The following is a 15,476-nucleotide window of genomic DNA, read 5'->3' as shown; positions in this document are numbered from 1 at the left end:
CAGTTCCAATTGTTATAAGGGTCATTTAGAATGAAAATATCGTTCATCTAAACCTGATCCTTGTCAGGGTATGTCGTAAATGTAGTGTTAGTAATGTATATGTGATAACCGAAGCTATTGAAGGTTTTGAATAAAATGTCTTGACTGAGAAGATCTGTTTGTTAAATACAAGATTATTAATGAACCCCAACAGCCCTAACAATATAACTATCCTAATATAAATGAACTAAATCTGATTTAACGTCCTTCTTTTCTGCATCAACTTGACTAATAAAGATGGGCATACATCATCGGGGAAATGTTCTATGTCAACCGGGAATACACCACGCAGTGTGCTATTGGGGTGCGTTATCGCCTACCCGTCATCGAATTCCACCTGCCAATGGTTCGTTGGCGTGCACCAACGTCTATATGGTTGGGTTTCGGGTTTCATTCCATCCAAACGAGACGATTTTTTCTTGCCAGGCCCGAGCACACCTAGTTTGTTGGAGAACGCTTGATCGGAGACAGTCCTGCAAATATGACGTCATATGTGAACTGTACGTTAGGGTTAGGCTTGGTCCAGGGTTAGGGTCCTAGCCCTAACCCACAATCTACATATATGACGTCATATGTACTAGAATGTGTAGGACCGTCTCCTATCTAGCGTTCTCCTAGTTTATGAGCCACCGTCGCACCAACTGGTTATATAACACCACCAGATACAGAATCAGCAACCATATGTAATTCTATTGATGGATATGGATACGCCCTTCACCTATTTCAATAGACCATTACGGGTTTCAGTTGGGTGAAAACTATTTATAATAGTTGATACGCGTGTTGTATTCTGATTTGCTAAAACATATTTTTATTTATATTGTGACTATGAAATGCTGACTAGTGCTTACATGGGTCAGTAAGGATCAATTTAAAATATTGGAAGTCAACAACCTACATCTTTATTCATCTCGCTTCAATAAATATCCATTAACTTACCATAAATTCACCGAACTGTAAATTACACTGAATTATTAATGAACTGAATCAGATACTAACGTATATGAACAGTTATTTGATTTTCAATAACAAATAAATTGTTGTTGAAATCTTCTCTTCCTTGAAGACGCACTTAGGTCCTGTAAATTTGACGAGGAAACTTCTTCCGGTTTAACCTGTTGATGTCATTCCACACCGCAAGCATACAATTGAGACTATTTTAAAAATGGATATCAGAACTAAAAATTACGTCTGTTAATACTACAGAGGCCTTTTCTTTTAATTTTTTGGTTTCTGATCATAAATATCCAAATTTCAATGGCGCACAAAAATAGGGCTTGTCGGGACCTACTGGCTTCCCTTGGTTGTACTCGGTAGTTGCCGGGGCCTACTCGCTTCATTTAATGTTTTTGGCGGTTGACAATGGCACTGGTGATAACATAACAAAACTTCAAAGCACTCATCTGGTTCAATGAACGTCCAGATAAAACGTTTTTACAATAGACAAAACGAATTGATAATCAATAATTGTTTTGGCAATATCTCCTCGTTGATTCAAACGAAAACATTTGACTGCATTTGATAGCAAACAGTCAAAAATCCAGTAAATATACATAATATGTATCTATCAATTGTTATTGTTGAGTTAGTTATTGTTAGATGTGGACGGTTCTTTGTGTCAATGTTAATATTGACCTCCTTTATAAACTTCCATTCTTCAATACATTTAACTAAACATGATTCTGGCTATTGTTCACTGTATATAAAGTTCAACAGAGAATTGATCAGACCTATGTCCACTCTGTATATGAAGATCAATAAAGTCTTTGTTAGTCTGTGTGTAGTTTGATTAGTCTATTAATGTGTTTAAGATAATTATGTTTTGTGGTAGAAGTGCTTTAGTTTATTATTTCAGCCAGGGAGTATAAAATCTGTGACTAAAAAGCAATAATCGAATGCACTTAAAGACACATTTAATGGGCTTACCTAATTAAATTCAACTATTTCCTAATGAATGGACAAAAGTATTAAAAAAAACGAAACGAAGTATAAATCTGTATTTTAATCAGATTGAATGAATGATTTTAGTTCGTGGGGTGGGGTGGGGTGGAGAAGGATGGGGGTCGAATGTGAAATAAACAGAAGTTTACTTGAATTATTGAAGTAGTTGAAAACCAGCCACTTGTCATTTTATTTTCAACATTAATCTAAAAAAACTAAAAGTATTCGTGGCTTGCCAATTGTGCCATTTCAGAAATATTAGTATGTCGTGATTGTGGCCGTTTGTTTATAGCTCATGGGTTATTTAGGTGTGTTAGGTTGAAGTGTAATATGTATTGACAGAAGAATCAAACTAACACGCTATAAAACATATCCATCTCACGCAACAATAATATTTTCTAACTACAAGTAGGACAAAAAGGTTTCATCGTGTAAGTAATGAAAAAAGATTAAAAGTTAAATTTTACAGCAAAACCTAAGCTGTAGATGAGTGGTGGTGGTGGTGGTGCTTAATATTTCATAATTTTTTAAGAATTACCTATTCGAAAAAAAAATTATTGGACCAATGGAAAAGCATAAAAAGTTCGTTAAATGTTGTTCGATAGCATTAAGCATAAATCCGTTACTGTTTTCAATTTACGAATTTGGCGAAGCTGAAGCTACTTGATAGCAGGTACTCGGCAAAGACGTATCATGATGAGAAGAGAACGTGCATGGTTGGAGGTTGCGGGTTTCTATGCTTGAGCCTTTCTCGCTGCATACGATACAGTTTACCACTACAAAGGCAATATCAAATTCCCGAGAAAAACGCATGTATACACCCACATTAGCGCTTTGTGAATCTTCGCCTGATGAAACAATAATTGTCAGTTTGTGTCGTGGAATTAGACTGTATGTTTGATCTTACAAGGCATCGCTGAGATATGGACGTTAAAAGACTTATTACGAATCGTACATATTATCATCTTCAATAGAAGGCTTGATCTCGCTTTAACTTCAGGAACATGACACATTATAATAGACTACGAGCCTAGAGGGTTTTTATTTGGGGGGGGGGGGCGAATGGTAAGCATGTGTGCGCTGTATCATACGGTCTGTCATTGAGTCAACTGGCGGGGTTTCGATTGCCCGGTTGTACGTGACAAGGAGTAGGGTCGCCTGTCGAACCTCGTGGGTTTTCTTCGGTTTCCTCCCACTGCTAAAGATCCCTACGTGCCAGCGAATTATTGAAATAAAATTGAACCATGTGTTAGTCCCGAAATGACGTAGTTTGTGTCGAGTGGACGTTAAACCCCATTTCTCTCTCTCTTCTCTCTTTCTTCAGACGCTTTGGCAAAATGCCTTGCAGTACTGGGTTTCCAATAATTTTATACGACACATATTATTTTGAATATATTATATAAAATACATATTTTTATTTATCTTTAGTATATAAAAACACGACAGTGATTTGGAAATTGACCTTGAGACAACGAATGAAAAGCTATAAACAAAGAAAGTGAGAGACATTTTTCGGTTTTTGAATTCCCACTTATCTTTCATGTCACTTTTTTTTTATAACGGAACAAATTATCTAGGGTGTGTCTATGCAATATATTTTGTATTTAACTAGAAACCTGTTAATTTACCTTGAGATGAAGTAGAATACTTAAAGAGTTTGATATTTGTATAGTACAGTAAATAGTTGTTACAGGTATGTTAGGTAAATATAAATACGTAGCGATTTTCATTAAAGCTCAACATTTAAAGTGGGTATTGATGCTCGTGTGTTAAAGTTCAAAATTAGTGTGAAACATTATCATATAAAAAAATGTATGTGTAGCCTCCCATTTCCTCGCTGACCTCCCTTTTCGAGATATTCAAATCTTCTCTACACTATAAACAGATATGATGCATATCTATAACATAAATTATCTTCCCTTGTCAGTCACATAATGGTTTAGAATGTCATTCTTTAAGGATTATATATGAACTCGAACAACACTAGAGCGCCACTTAATTCGTATAAAGGACTTTCTCGGTATTTAAAGTGATGTCATTTGGACTCTGTAATGCACTACCCTTATATTCCCAGTTCCATTAATGGTTTGGAATCAGCTAGTAACTGAAACTGCTACCCTTCCCTTGCATATCTCATATTTCACTTTAAATATTAGACTAAATAATCGAAACGTCGTGCTATGCCTATAAAACAGTGATTGTATTTCCATATAGATTGTGTAGTGTTTTTTTTTTTAATGTGTTCGATCGCTAAATGCCACTCAAGGATTATATTCTAAATCATAATAATATTTTTTACGATTAGCGTTTCACTTAAAACGATGGTAGTATTATTCGGAGCAGAACAAGTGTAAAAAAAATTATTAAATCTCACATTTATTATTCATATTCATTTATTTTCATATTTAGGATATTATATATTAGTAAATACAACAAGACCGCACTACTTGCAAACAAAACCGGTAAGACAAACGTGCGTCCATGACAAATTACACAAACATTGTAAGAAATAAGCAACACAATATCAATTCAAATGAATAATTTTTATGGTCGACGATACTACAATTTCGTTCGTAACTAGTAACATTCTATGATATAGTTGTAACGAAATGGTCTAATTACGGATATAATACAATTATTGATTTGGTTATCAAACCCAAAGCTATTCCAAATTGCCCTGTATGTTTGTATAGAATTATTCTGCTGAATTGCATCAAACTGTCAACATTATATAATAAAGAGCAAAATATCATAAAAATAATAACATAAAATTGTATTTAATGAGTTCAAACTACTAACGAATGTGTTGGTGTAATTTTATATTATGGCAGCTTTTAAATCCATACCAACTGACGGAAGAATAAATGCATAACCTGCATCTAATACATATGAATATACCTAACCCCACTAACAATTTAACGTATTCCCTATAATGTCAGTCTTCATGTGTATTTTATATGTAATGGTACAATGTTGGTTTTTTAAGGTAACTGTGATTATGACGTGTGTCTTAAATGAAAAAAATGTCAAAAGTCAACAAATCGTAGTTTGTTTAGAACAATGTCAACTTGTGCCATGTTTTTCTATTGGTCGTTTTCAAATAACCTATGTTGACATTTATCCTCACCCTAACCTTGGCTTTACGGCAGGTCTTCAACCCTCTATGAAATAATTTACTTGTATTAAATATAAATGGAGATCATAGAAAAGTCGTTCGTGTCTACGTCCAGTTAAAAACTTGAGTATTTTCTTTGGTATCAGTTCAGTAATTTTGTAGTCACTGCTACAAAAGCATAAATTAGAATGTTGTTTTACTATATAATCTGCCTGGTCTAATTTGTTGACAAGTGTTCTGTTATTCACGAGTCTAGCTCGAGTTGCCTCCCTTGATAGCAAAATTAAACTTGGTGAGGAACAAAATCGATGAAAACAAGCACCATAATCGATCAATAGATAATGTGCAAAAACTAGAAAAGATAAGTATGCGTGAACCTAACTAAACACTTTAAATTTAACTAAATCAAATACTCATTATTCCTACATGAACTGTGAAATTTGTTTTTGACATTGTGTAGGTGATGTGGTGGTTTAAAGATAGCACTAAACTATTAATTAGACATATTAACATCAAAAGACCATACTCGACTTTCGATGCCATCTTATCTGTCCGATTTCCATTGAATTTGAATCCGATCTGCTGTTCAACACGCATTGATGATTAAACGCAAAAGTGGATAATCGAGACTTTGTTAATTATCGTGACAGCGGTAACCATGAGATATTCTCGGCTTAGATTGAAGCAATTTGACTCAAATTTTCAGCATATTCCCTTTACATGGTCTAGTTTTTAACTATTACAGTGAGAACTGCCAGCTCTGTCGACTTCAGGTATTTCCGAGCTCGAAGTGTTAATTAAATCGTTGATTTGCATATCTCTGTTAAGGAACTAACATCATATATTTACATGAAAACAGAAAACCAAGAACGTGATCGCTGGAAAACAGAATCGTGTAAGATAAGATTACCTTTGTTAAAACGTGACAGATTTATGTAGACCCTTAAATCCAGGCATAGGATTGGGCCATCGAAGAGTTTCATCACCTTCACACATGTTACTTAGGACACCCGGGGGATATATGGTGTTGATTGGGACGGAATGGGGTTGAACGTCGAGATTTTACATAAATTTGATACTCGGTGTTGTTTAATAAAGTTCAATACATTATTGTTTATAATATTATTAATTCGAAACTAACCCACGCTACTGTTTATACACCGCATTTTCAGTTGGTGGGCTCTCAAGTGTAGTGAATTCGGAACATGAGAGCACGGATCCAATAATTTCCCTGTTGGCCTGTGCGTCCGCCCTGATGAAACCTATCGATTATCAGCATTCTGCAACTTTTCATTAAGGAGTAACCCGACAAATCCTTCCTCCTATCTACCTTCCTTCTGGAGTTACCCTTCCCCTCATACCGAAAAGCTTTTGAAAGCGATAGGGATTTCTTTTTTCATATTTGGTGTGAAGCATTGAGTTTACGGAAGTACAAACCGTATTCATATTCATCGTTCTGCAATCTTCCGTTCCAGAATTACCTTCTTATCCGAAACCACCATTATTGCGATACAGACACTCTTACCGGATTTATTCAGATTTGATGTGATGACTGGGGTCATGAGAGGACGAACCCTATCAACATTCAGCGTTCAATGATCTTTAGTTCCGGAGTTACCCCTCCTTTTCCGATGACCTTGTTGACACAATAGATGTTACAGATTTTAGCGAATTGGGGTTTGTTTTTCAAATTCAATATGAAGCATTGGGACAATTTACTCTTTTGATTTCCCTATTCTCCGTCCATCTCTTGGAAAATGTGGGCGTATCTATATAGCTACGTGTGCTGTGCTAGGTTGGTGGGGGCGGATTTGTTTTTCAAATTCAATGTGAAGCATTGGGACAATTTACTCTTTTGATTTCCCTATTCTCCGTCCATCTCTTGGAAAATGTGGGCGTATCTATATAGCTACGTGTGCTGTGCTAGGTTGGTGGGGGCGGATTTGTCCAGACGGCTGGGTTTGTCTTGTCTTATCTGATGTAAATAATCACATGGAAGAATAAGAATCCTGTCTTTGGCCACAAGAGTTCTTGCTCAAGATTAAGAACAGCTTTGAATTTAGTTGAAAGAACACCATACCCTGTTCTTATCGTAATCTTATCTTCAATGACGATAAACACGAGTTATGGTGACGCAATCACCATGATAAGAATCTGTCAGAATATTTTATAATATATGGTAAATTAGAGGATTTTAACAACATCGCCGTTATTTGATGTACAGCGGTAAGTCACTGCAGTTTAAACGTTGTGTTGAGAAGTGCCTTAAGGGTTGTTTCAAGCCCCTGGCATGACCATCCGTACAAATAGAGAGACAAAGGGTCCATATTTTCTTGAAGGGATAAAGGCATATTGAAACTCCATACATCAGTAAGCTAAATCTTATGACAGTTGAAGGCACATTGAAACTTCATACACCCGTGATAGTTGTCGTCCACGAGGCAGGGCATGTGTACATGGTCTAAAACGCCTGATTCAACTTTTGAGGACCATGGCTCGTTTGTCAGACGTGGTAAGCGGGCCGAGCAAATCCGGTCGCCACATCCTACGTATGACCCAAGCACTACATATCTTAATAGCCTTACTGATCGTCTAGTATTTTCAGTTGACGGCCTTTTCACGTTGTATATTTTCATCTACTATCTCCGCTGTTAAGACGGTTATCTTCTCATTAGTTAAGATGTCTGTCTTACCAGGAATAACAATGTATCAGTTCGTTTTTACATTTTATATCAAGCACTGATAACATATAAGATACAAGCATAGATTACAACAAAGTCATATTGTCAATCCCGTTCTACCCAGACTCTGGAATCCAGCGGCTGTCTGACGAATGCCCAGAGATATGAAAGATTTGTAGCTTTGGGTTTGGACCTTCAATTATCTAATTAGTCAAATATGACGTAATTAATTGTAATTGGTTAAATAGCTCCATGACGTCGAAAACCACCCTTATATAGACAGTGGAAACTTACTACCAGAATGTCACAAGTGTTATTTATTTATTAACCCAGAATTAAATGTTTACCAAATTATAACTCTTTTTATGTGTCCACTCGTCACTCATTATTTTAGTGTGTGAGATCACTTCTCTGCCAAAATAAATCCAATAATTTGTTAAAGATATAATATAATGCTATCACTAATTTAAAGAGCAAAAATTCTACCAATAGTCTTACATCCATTCCTTCTAAGTGTAAACTGAAATTAGTAGGTCAGTGAAATATAAGAAATGTCTCTTTTCGTGTATGGATTTCGGATGAAAGTGCCCATTCTACTAATTTCTTTCCACGTTTTATTTGCAGATCATGCAGAAGGGGATATGGTTGCTTCTTCAAATAGTTCTTCTTCAGCTCCTGTTCCACCAAACAATGTCAAAACATACTACGATAACAACTAATGGGATTATTGACTCTGAAGCAAATCATTCATCATCAAGAAAAGGCCTTTTCATGTATTTTATGGAATTTCTGGAGAGTCGCAACACCCCTATATCTACCATGTGCTCGAGTCAAGAATGTATCAATATGGTCGTGGAATCTCTAGACACTCCTAAGACCCGTGTGTCAACCATGTGTTCCACCAAAGAATGTATCAAGATATTAACGCAATACGAAAGGTTTCTGAACGACCATGGTTATGGTGTTAATAGATTTCCTCTTATTTAATGTGTATATACTTCTTGTAATTATGTTTTCATTTATTCCGGGATGCCACGGAGCTCTTTTTTGAGCAACACATTTTACTTTACACATATATCCTTCGGTAGTGCTTAGGCATCAGTAATTTAGAAACGCCTCGAAAGTCTTATTTTAGCCAATGTCAACCTAAATATACATATATCATTGGTCTAATTTTGCGATAACAAAAAGGACTTCTGACCCCCAGACAAACACCAAACTCCACTATTTATCTATTTGTCTTCTAAGGTAGCTAAATATGATAAAAAAAAAAGAAAGGCCAAGAGCTAGGCCTAGTAATACGGCGGTCTTATCCCTGCCGGGGGGGGGGGGGGGGGGTAGGCAATAGCCCGGAGATCGGGTATTCGATCCGTGCATTGGCCGTGAAAGTTCATCCAGATTTTCAGATGGTTTCCCCTTGCCAGTGATGTAGGGCGGGGGGCATGGCAAGGACAGCTGTCTAGTCGTTCGGATGGACCGAAAAACCGAGTTCCCGTGTACACATTGCCGTGCACGTAAAAGATCCCTTGGCAGTTGGAATTCGATATATAAGAATAGGCCGTAGCGCCGCTGCCCGGGCAAAATTTCCCTCATAGCACACTGTATGGCGTATGCCCGTCTTCATTAGTCCAGTGCGGAGCAGAACAGTAGGACGTTAAACCCCATTACATTTCATTTCATTTCCTTATCTCTGCCGACTTAGAGAGAAATGGTGTCATTTGATTTAAAACAGTCAAAGTCAAGTTGAACTAAATATACTCCTCAAAAAAAGTAGAGAATATTGAAATGCAAATACCTATGCAGGTTGTAATATGATAAATAGTCATGGACACTTGACATGCTTGAGAGTATGTTCACAGATGAAGAACCTATCGCGCTAACAGAACCACTGAGCTGCACGTGCGACACGCAATTGCGCCATACACACGTGGGAGAGATTCATTGTCAAATTTGACACTTCAAGGAAGGGTTGATGAAAACTGCTGCGTGCTGGTTTATCCTATCCATGTTTGCTTTCCTATCGGTTCTTGCATTAGATTTACTGTTTAGCGTATCTTTGCTTTAGTGTGTTACGTTTAATTTGCAATAAGACGTCTTTAACATGATGAACGTCTACGTGCTATTCGCATGCTTCAAATGGGTTCTACACAGCGAACAGTAGCCAACATGCTTAATGTGTCACAGACTGTGATCAGCAGACAGTGGAACCGGTACCAGCAAACACACAATGTTGATGATAGACCTCGTTCAGGTCGTCCAAGAGCCCCTACACAAGCCTAGGATTGATACATTCGTACACAGGTCCTGCGAAATCGAGGACAAACGGCCAATCAGCTTTCTGTAAACTTGTACCAAGTTACAGGAATTCGAGTTACACCCCACACGATTAGAAATCGGCTACATGCAGCGCATTTGCATACGTGACGACCGCGTGTTGTGCCTCCATTAACTCGCCAGCACATGGCAAACAGGCGTCAATGGTGTAGGCAGCGTAGAAATTGGGGTAATCGTCGATGAGCGCGTGTAATGTTCTCAGATGAGTCAAGATTTACTCTGGATTTCACCAATAGGGGTGCTCGCATTTGGTGACGTGTAAATGAGCGTCATGCTAACGTTAACGTCAGACAGCATGACAGATTCGGGCGTGGGTCTGTTATGGTGTGGGGAGGAATCACCATGACTGGCAGAACGGACTTGCATATTGTTCAAGGAAGGGACACTGGTGTGTACTACCGTGATCACATCCTGGCACCGATAGTTCTGCCCTTTGCGCAACGTACAGGACGCTTCATCTTTCAAAATGATAATGCCCGTGCCCACCGCGCTCATGTCGTGAATGACTACCTCCAGCGTCACCATATTGTCCATATGCCTTGGCCAACCATGAGTCTTGTCCTTTCCCCTATAGAGCATGTCTGTGACATGATCGGGAGACGTGTTCGTCGACGTCAACGTCAACCGACAACACTGCAAGAATTGACCGTGGCACTGCAAGATTGGACGGTTGATTAGGAGCATGCCACGACGAATTGCTGAATGTCTTAGGATTGGTGGAGCAATTACTCATTATTAAGATAAAAATCCAAAACTTCCATTTTCACTTTTGACAGTGTATCTCTTTGCGAGTGAAATGGGGCCGTCAGATAAGCCGCCAATATGAACTGTTTATGTTCATGTGTAGGCAATTGGCCTGTTATTAACATACACTGGTTACCTCTAATTTCCGCAGTTTTGTATTGTTTCTGAATATCCCCTACTTCTTTTGAAGAGTATGTGATTCTACAAATTTTAGTCTATGCATTAGAGATACAATAATTTTATCGTGTGTTTATTGACCAAATTGAGATTAGAAAACGACTAATCACAGGGTTGGTTTAAAGTGCCCTCTAAAGCACGGCCAGCTCAATTTTCGTCAAGGTCGCTCAGATGTAAATAAGGTTAGGACACGTGATTGTTGGCGAGATTGTAGGTTAAGGTAAGGGTAAACATTAGGGCTAGGTCGAGGGTTAGGATTAGGGTTAGCATTAGAGCTGGCCCTGTTTAGTCTCGTGCCATCTGCACGTTACACCAATGATGTGGTTCCGGGTCAGGGTTACAGAGTAAACGTCACACCATGTTCCACCATTGTAAGCAAATTTACGAGGTGAGAAAAATCATGTCCTTTTAAAGGATAGCCCGGTTATTTCAACCCCAGAAGTTGCGTTATCTGTAGTTGTAATTAATACGTTGGCCAGCAAAAACATAGTATTACCAGACAACGAAAACGCGCCCATAGGCAGTTTTAGGAAGTAAGGCAGCAACGATGTCACTGAAATTAAAGACGCAATAAAACTGTCTCAAACAGGGGCGGGTTAATTACAGGCAGTGCCAAAAAATCGTTCCGCGGCTCCTCAAAGGTTTCCTTATTTTAACTTGCTGGCAAAAAATAGAAAACCTCCAACCAGTACAACGTTTATCGAAGTATAGTCGGAAGGACCGGCGGACTTGGTCAACGGCAGTATATTCCCACATGAAATGATGCGTGTAATAATATTAGTAAGTGCAGGAGGACCGCACTACACGTTAAACAAAAATCTACAAGATAAACCTGCGGACAAGACAGAAAATAGACATTGCACCAAATTAACAAATATCAAATCAAGTGAATAGATCCGGGGGCCAGTCGTAAGCGCCCACTGGGCTGTACAGTCCCGGTCCTGTACGGACACAGACTTCACTCAAATTTGAAAACAATCAGGAATACAATTTTAGTTCTATGAGAGGTGTTCTGTTTAATATAGAAATGTGTTACCTACATGATGTGTGACGAAAACTAGGCTAATGAAGTACTTTGCATAATTCTACTACTTTCTTAGACTAACTCGCCGACAGTTATGCCAGTATCAATTTCTGAAAGGGGTTTACTATCGTCCAGTCATCTTGTGCACAAATTAGTCCAATAGAATAGAATAATGTTGACGTAAAACGGTGCCCATACGACACATATTTAAAAATGGCTATTCTCCTACCCTAATAGCTGACTCATCTTTACTTTCTATATAAGAAACAGCGGGGTTAAATCTCCCGTCAGACATCATCCGGCTTTCCTATACGTACGACTAGCCGCTTCGGCTTAGAGACCGGGATACATTCAACATTTGGAACGTCATGTAGAACCACCAAGAAGTGTATGGCATTTAGACAGCATTTAGTATTCTCGGAAGGACGTTCCCACAGTCCCCTCAGCTGAATAGCTGGGAAACAGATATCTTTTAGAAATCCTAGGAGAGACATCTTTCGGAGTTCCTAGGGAAACATCATACCCACAGCCCCCTCGGCTTCCAGGCCGGATTGGCTCTCGCCACAGAACACACGCTAAGTGATAGGGAACTTCTATTAGCTTATATTTAAAATGTCATAGCTGTTTGTGTAGTTTTCTGTATGTAACCTTTGTATTATGGATGTTATAAAGATATGAAACATAGTTAACCAATAAAGTGTTCCAGAGTCAATTGATGCTTGAAGTTTTTATTTACAGCGTGAAAGTCCTGCGTACATAAGTGTCACCCTTGTGCCACGGGCCGTTTTCTGGACGTTCCTGATTAGATAGTCACATTAATAGTTTTTAGTGCCGTGACGAAGGGTGGTCACGACGTATCCCTACCTGTGGTGTCACATCCGTTCCATTAAATATATTTATCTAAAATTGGCTTTCCATCAAAATTTTCAAGGCTAGCAAACAGATGGGGGACAAAAATTTAAGAATGATGGGGCGTCCTCCCTGTTCTGTGCCTTTTCCTACCTCCTGAATAACATTTTACTCACTATCAATGATAGAAATCAGATAAAATTAAATGTTATGGGCAACAGCTTCTTGATTTGAAGTAGGCAGGAATGATAAGTGTGGAGGTTTTAAGTAGATCAAGTAATGTAGTAATCACCGATATACAGATCATTTTGAAACTACAATCTAATCTGTTCATAGTTGAGCTATATGCACTGGTAATGATGTGAAGAAAAGTCTTGTCTAGGCAGTGTGTGTGTGTAGAGGGGGGGGGGGGGCTGGCAATTTAAAAAATGGCCATCAGATTATCGTGTTATTCGAGTCCCATAGACGTGGTACTAGCCACGTGGGCAGAAGGTTTCAATAACTCCCAATGCAATACATATTTTAATCATCTGAATTTTTATCACGCGACATTATTATTACTATTATTACCCTACATGTACTATCATTGCACTGATCTTATCGATATTAATACAGACACGGGTTCACATTGAGCAATATAAATATAAAAGGTCGCTGGTCATTGTTTAAAGTACTAAGTGATTGGGGTATGTGTGGCCAGATTAGTGGACGTATGTCCAATTAAAGTACATTCATAAAGGTAACTCTGTTGAGATTTTGTCGTTTTTGATATTTTTATACTAATGGAATCCTCCAGAAATGTTTAAATAACCCTCCATTTCAAACGTTTCCTTAAAGCAACAGCCAATCGACAAAAAATAGATATGACATGTGAATATTTGAAACCCTAATTATTATGAGCAGCTTTTCTCTTAAACGGTAGATAGTCTGACCTTCATGATACGTGTACGAATTCCTTCTTAGTTGATATGCAAAGTCCCTAGTGATTGGCTGAACTAGTTTTATGGAGAAAAGTAAGTCAACGGTTTTAATCTTTCCTTAACATTAAATGGAAATTTTGATTAGAATTTTACAACTTTAAAGTTCTGGTTAATTATTGTCTATCTTGTTTTGTTAGCTGTCTAATATTAGCAGAGACACTAGTGATGAGGCGAGCTTAGGAACTGGTTCAATACCAAGGAAAGGAAAGGGATTGCTTCGATTCATCCCTACTTAATTATCTTTGGTGAAGCTTGGACAAATTTGGCTGCAATATGTCAAACTGGCGTTTGGTCATTTAGTACCATCTTTACCAAGGGCAAGGAATGTAGAGGTAAACTGAGGGTAATAGGATAAAATATACAGCATCGTTACTTTAATTGTTGACCTTGAAGGTCATCACCAATACAGATCATGCTAAATCAAACCTTCAAGGTTTTTATTGTTGTTATTATTGGTGGAAAACCTTTAAATAACCCTCACGTGACGTTAAATGTTATTGGGTCAAAAAAATGTCATATTGAATCCTGTTCGTTTCCGCGAGGTTGTGGGATTTTGACTCGTGCGTTTAATTTTTCTTCCCACTGCTAGTAAGTAATTTTCACATATATATCTATGTATGAATACTATAGCAAATAATCTTTACATATATAGTAAGTGATTTTCACATATACTTGTAGCTTGAGGTTACCGCAACTAAACTTACCTTTTTGGGTGAAATTTGGGTGAAATATACCACACGTTCCAACTACATGCTACCTTAACGACACCTTGATTACGGAGATATGCAAAATGGGTCGAACTTTTCACTGCATGAACACTCAGTTAAAATCGCGTGACAGAGAGTGCATATTCTTTAAGAAACAGCCGATACCACTTTGTTGTGTAAATGAAATATTATGGGGTTGACATGCTGTTCTGGGGGGTGGGGTGTGGATGGCCGAATGGTTAGCGCGTCTGTGCTGCATCATATTCATAAGGTCTGTCATTGAGCCAACTGGCGTGGTTTCGGTTCCATTCCAAGGTTGTACGTGACAAGAAGTAGGGTCGCCAGTACAACCTCGTGGGTTTCCCCCTGATCCTCCGGTTTCCTATCACTTCTAAAGACCCCTACACGCAAGCGAATCATTGAAATGAAATTGAACCATATGTTAGTCCCGAAATGACATTTCCCCTCTCTATCTCTCTCTCTCTCTCTGGGGGTGGATGGCCGAATGGTTAGCACGTGCGCGCTGTATCATACGGTCTATCATTGAGTCAACTGGCGGGGTTTCGATTTCCCGGTTGTACGTGACAAGGAGTAGGGTCGCCTGTCCAACCTATTGGGTTTTTTCCGGGTCTTCCGATTTCCTCCCACTGCAAAAGACCCTACGCGCAACGGCCTTCTCTTATTTCGAATTCAAATACTCAAAGGTTCTTTTACATGCACACCATCGTGTTTCCTTGGGACCTCGGTTTTTTCGTACCACCATCCGTCCTGCTCTACCGACAAGGGGGAAACCACGCTGAAACATATCCTGGGAAACTTTCTCGGCCAACTCCGGGATAGAATCCCGGACCTCCTCAAGCCGTCGCGGCTCCACTTTGTTATGGA

Source organism: Patella vulgata, chromosome 5, assembly GCF_932274485.2.
Source record: "Patella vulgata chromosome 5, xgPatVulg1.2, whole genome shotgun sequence".
Taxonomy (NCBI): Eukaryota; Metazoa; Mollusca; class Gastropoda; family Patellidae; genus Patella; species Patella vulgata.
The sequence above is the reverse complement of the archived record's forward strand: the minus strand, read 5'-3'. Positions refer to the sequence as shown.